This window comes from Danio rerio, chromosome 7 (genome assembly GCF_052040795.2).
Source record: "Danio rerio strain M-AB ecotype USA chromosome 7, GRCz13ab, whole genome shotgun sequence".
Classification (NCBI taxonomy): domain Eukaryota; kingdom Metazoa; phylum Chordata; class Actinopteri; order Cypriniformes; family Danionidae; genus Danio; species Danio rerio.
The window spans coordinates 155,001-160,000 of NC_141027.1; the positions used below are offsets into that span (position 1 = coordinate 155,001).

At 51.5% G+C, this 5,000-nt stretch overlaps 1 long non-coding RNA gene and 1 pseudogene across 2 annotated transcripts in view; one reads left to right on the top strand and one right to left on the bottom strand.

Moving 5' to 3' along the window:
• The window catches only part of LOC147842905 (uncharacterized), a 2,624-nt gene extending 2,457 nt beyond the window's left edge, over window positions 1-167 (bottom strand). For both annotated transcript variants that reach the window (XR_015495045.2, XR_015495044.2), the window contains exon 1: window positions 1-167. This exon is cut by the window's left edge and continues 106 nt beyond it. This is a non-coding gene — a long non-coding RNA (uncharacterized LOC147842905).
• Window positions 168-4,007: 3,840 nt separating this feature from the next.
• The window catches only part of LOC147835846 (18S ribosomal RNA), a 1,181-nt pseudogene continuing 188 nt past the window's right edge, over window positions 4,008-5,000 (top strand).

A 5,000-nucleotide genomic window follows, 5' to 3' on the forward strand; every position in this document is an offset into this window, starting at 1 on the left:
GTCTTATCTTGCTCTTTGGAACAGTGCACAAGACTCGTCGAGGCCCACTCCTCCAACTCTCACGCTGGGGGATGGCTTTCCTGCTCTCTGTCTATGGGTGGTGGGTTTCCTCCATTTTTGTAAAAGTCAAGCCGATTCAGCTCACCCTGTAAGAAGGGGGGGGGGGGGTTTAGAAAGAGAGAAAAGGCAAAGAGTCACTGGTGGTTCCAACACTCACTTGGGGGATGGTGGGTCTGTCCTCTTTTTGTAGAGTCAAGCCGATTCCCCTCACTCTCAAGAGAAAGCGAGCCACTGGTCCTCCAACACTCACTTGGGGGATGGTGGGTCTTATCTTGCTCTTTGGAACACTGCACAAGCCTCGTCAAGGCCCACTCCTCCAACTCTCTCAAGGGATGGCTTTCCTGCTCTCTGTCTAGGGGTGGTGGGTTTCCTCCATTTTTGTAAAACTCAAGCCTATTCAGCTCACCCTGTAAGAAAGGGGGGGGGGGGGGGGTTGTTAGAAAGAGAGAAAAGGCAAAGAGTCACTGGTCGTTCCAACACTCACTTGGGGGATGGTGGGTCTGTCCTCTTTTTGTAGAGTCAAGCTGTTTCCCCTCACTCTCAAGAGAAAGCGAGCCACTGGTCCTCCAACACTCACTTGGGGGATGGTGGGTCTTATCTTGCTCTTTGGAACACTGCACAAGCCTCGTCAAGGCCCACTCCTCCAACTCTCACGCTGGGGGATGGCTTTCCTGCTCTCTGTCTATGGGTGGTGGGTTTCCTCCATTTTTGTCAAAGTCAAGCCGATTCAGCTCACCCTGTAAGAAGGAGAGAGAAGAAAGAGAAAGAGAGAAAAGGCAAAGAGTCACTGGTGGTTCCAACACTCACTTGGGGGATGGTGGGTCTGTCCTCTTTTTGTAGAGTCAAGCCGATTCCCCTCACTCTCAAGAGAGGCACTGTACAACCAATAGTCACTTGGGGGATGGTGGGTCTTATCTTGCTCTTTGGAACAGTGCACAAGACTCGTCGAGGCCCACTCCTCCAACTCTCACGCTGGGGGATGGCTTTCCTGCTCTCTGTCTATGGGTGGTGGGTTTCCTCCATTTTTGTAAAAGTCAAGCCGATTCAGCTCACCCTGTAAGAAGGGGGGGGGGGTTAGAAAGAGAAAAGGCAAAGAGTCACTGGTGGTTCCAACACTCACTTGGGGGATGGTGGGTCTTTTCTTGCTCTTTGGAACACTGCACAAGCCTCGTCGAGGCCCACTGCTCCAACTCTCACTCGGCGCATGACTTTCCTGTTCTCTGTTTAGGAGTGGTGGGTTTCCTTCGTTTTTGTCAAAGTCAAGCCGATTCAGCTCACCCTGCAAGAAAGAGAGAGGAGGGGAAGGGAGGGAGAGACAGAGAGAGAGAGAGAGAGAGAGAGGCACAGAGGCCATGGTTGTCCAACACTCAATTGGGGGATGGTGGGTCTTTTGTTGCTGGGTGGAACACTGCACCATGCCACAGTCGTCCTACTCTCGCTGGGGGATGGCTTTCCTGCTCTCTGGCTAGAGGTGGTGGTTTTCCTTCGTTTTTGTCAGTCAAGCCGATTCAGCTCACCCTGCAAGAGAGAGAGAGAGAGAGAGAGAGAGAGAGAGAGAGAGAGAGAAAAGGCACAGAGACTATGGTCGTGCAACACTCAATTGGGGGATGGTGGGTCTTTTCTTAAAGGATTAGGGTTAGGCTTGGTAGGGTTTGAGGTTATGATTTGGGGTTTAGGGTTAGATTTGGGTTTAGGGTAGGGTTTGGGTTGGGGTTAGGTGTGGGGTTAAATTTGGGTTTAGGGTTGGGGTAGGGTTTGGGTTGGGGTTAGGTGTGGGGTTAAAGTTGGGGGTAGGGTTTGGAGTTAGGTTGAGGGGTAAAGTTGGATTTAGGGTTGGGGGTAGGGTTTGGGTTGGGGTTAGGGGTGGAGTTAAAATTGGGTTTAGGGTTAGGTTGAGGTTTAGAGTTAGGGGTTTATGGTTGTATGGTTGGGTTAAGGTTAGGGCACACTTGTCCAACTCTCACTTGGGGGATGGTGGGTCTCTGGTAGAAACGTGATAGATCCTTTACCTCAAACACATATATGTAATTACACACACACACACACATATATATATATATATATATATATATATACATATGGGGTGGCCGGGGGACGAGGTATTTTTATTTATTTTTTCAGTTTTTGTTTTTTGCCAAGTGAAGCCAATGAGATGACAAAGTCTCACTTGGGGGATGGTGGGTCTCTGGGATATTTCTGGTAGAAGCATGATATATCCTTTAACACACACACACAGACAAATATATATATATATATATATATATATATATATATATATATATATATATATATATATATATATATATGTGTGTATATGTAGGTATGTATATAGTATTTTATCAGTTTTTGTTTTTTCGCAAAGTGAAGCCAATGGGATGACCGGGGGTCTGCGGTGGCAGGTAGTTTTTTTTTCCAGTTTTGTTTCTTCTACTACTTTTCTTGCAAAGTGAAGCCTATGGGATGGCCGGGGATATACTCTGTTTATAATTATTATTATTTTTTTTTTTACAAAGTGAGGCTGGTGGGTTGGCTGTGGGTCAGCGGTTTTTTTTTTTTCTTTCTTTCTCGCAAAGTGAAGCCAATGGGATGACCGGGGTTCTACGGTGACAAGTAGTTTTCTTTTTCAATTTTTTTTCTTCTACTACTTTTCTTGCAAAGTGAAGCCTATGGGATGGCCGGGGGTCTACTTTTTAACTCTAATTTTTTTTTTTTTTTTTTTTCTCGCAAAGTGAAGCTGATGGGGTGACCGGGGGTCTGCGGCAGTTTTTTTTTTTTTTCACAAATTTCTTTCTTTTTTTATTTAAAGAGAAGCTGATGGGCTGGCCTGGGGTCATCGGTAGGATTTTTTTAAATTATTATTATTTTTTTTGTTTTATACATTTTCTATTGGAAAGTGAATCCCTCTGTGTGTGTGTGTGGGGGGGGGATTGTGGGGGGGGGGTTAGGATGTTATCCTTGAATAAACTTTTTTTATTTTTTTATTTTTTAACCAACTAAAAGGCGATTCACCTCACTCTCAAGGAGAGAGAAAAATAAGGCACAAAGAGTCGACGTTCGTTTAAGGCTCAACAGGAATACGTTCGGCCTGGAGAGGGCTCGCCTGGCACTTGCAGAACACATCCACCGGGGACGTTACGAGGAAGGCTCTCTACATGTCTACAGTCACGCACAAGACGCACAAGACAGGGCGCTGGGACACTTTGGGTTACTAGGACACGTGAACGGGTCGACGCCAGGCGGGAGGACCCCCCCACCAGCCGATAGGGCCCCCCCCACCCCACCCCGGTTTTCTCTGACCTGCCATCGAGGTTTCGGCGAAGGCGAAACTTCGTGGACTTTGGTTTTCAGCACTTGTTGGGAAGTCTTTAGAGGAGACCTTAGAGGAGAACGACGGCCCCAGAAGGTGCACCGTTCTCTTCTAAACGGGCCCCTCACCTCAGCAGGAACGACTGCCGGGGGTGACTTCGATAGCAGCAGCGCCCTGCTGTTCTGTCACCTGACCGATGGGAACTTACGACGCCCCTGGGGTAGGCCCCTCGCCCGGTCCCTTCGGACCGTTGTGGGCAGGGTGGTTCCTCCCCGATTCGGGCCTCAGACCCGCAGCAGAGCGAGGCCTCCTTCGGGCCTCCTCCGCACTCCCTCGCTCCTTGGGAAAAGGACTCAGACGACCGGTCTACCTCGAAAGTCCTCCACCGGCAGCCCAGCGAAGGTCGACGCGCCTCCCTCGCCGCTCTCTCACAGTGGAGGGCGGCGCCGGTGCGGGCGCTCTCCGCTCTTCGGCCGGGCTCGCCGCGAAGCACGTCGCATTTCCCGGTGACCACAACCCCGCAAAAACCCCACACAGCGAGCGGCCGCGCCTCCCTCGCCCCCTCCGGGGGCGCGAGCGGCAGCGCGAGACCCGTGAGCGAGGAAGAGCTCTCTTCCTCTACCACTCTGCTCGGGGCTACCTGGTTGATCCTGCCAGTAACATATGCTTGTCTCAAAGATTAAGCCATGCAGGTCTAAGTGCACACGGCCGGTACAGTGAAACTGCGAATGGCTCATTAAATCAGTTATGGTTCCTTTGATCGCTCCATCCGTTACTTGGATAACTGTGGCAATTCCAGAGCTAATACATGCCAACGAGCGCCGACCCGGTCCCCCCGGGGGCCGGGGACGCGTGCATTTATCAGATCCAAAACCCATCCGGGTGCGGCGTGGGCTCCCCCTTCGGGGGTCGGGCCTCGTCCCCCGGCCGCTTTGGTGACTCTAGATAACCTCGGGCCGATCGCGCGCCCTCCGCGGCGGCGACGATTCATTCGAATGTCTGCCCTATCAACTTTCGATGGTACTTTAGGCGCCTACCATGGTGACCACGGGTAACGGGGAATCAGGGTTCGATTCCGGAGAGGGAGCCTGAGAAACGGCTACCACATCCAAGGAAGGCAGCAGGCGCGCAAATTACCCATTCCCGACACGGGGAGGTAGTGACGAAAAATAACAATACAGGTCTCTTTCGAGGCCCTGTAATTGGAATGAGCGTATCCTAAACCCATGGGCGAGGACCCATTGGAGGGCAAGTCTGGTGCCAGCAGCCGCGGTAATTCCAGCTCCAATAGCGTATATTAAAGTTGCTGCAGTTAAAAAGCTCGTAGTTGGATCTCGGGAGTGGGCTGGCGGTCCGCCGCGAGGCGAGCCACCGCCTGTCCCGGACCCTGCCTCCCGGCGCCCCCCGGATGCCCTTAGCTGGGTGTCCGGTACCTCGGGGCCCGGAGCGTTTACTTTGAAAAAATTAGAGTGTTCAAAGCAGGCCGCCCAGCCGCCGCTGAATACCGCAGCTAGGAATAATGGAATAGGACTCCGGTTCTATTTTGTGGGTTTCTGGAACCCGGGGCCATGATTGAGAGGGACGGCCGGGGGCATTCGTATTGCGCCGCTAGAGGTGAAATTCTTGGACCGGC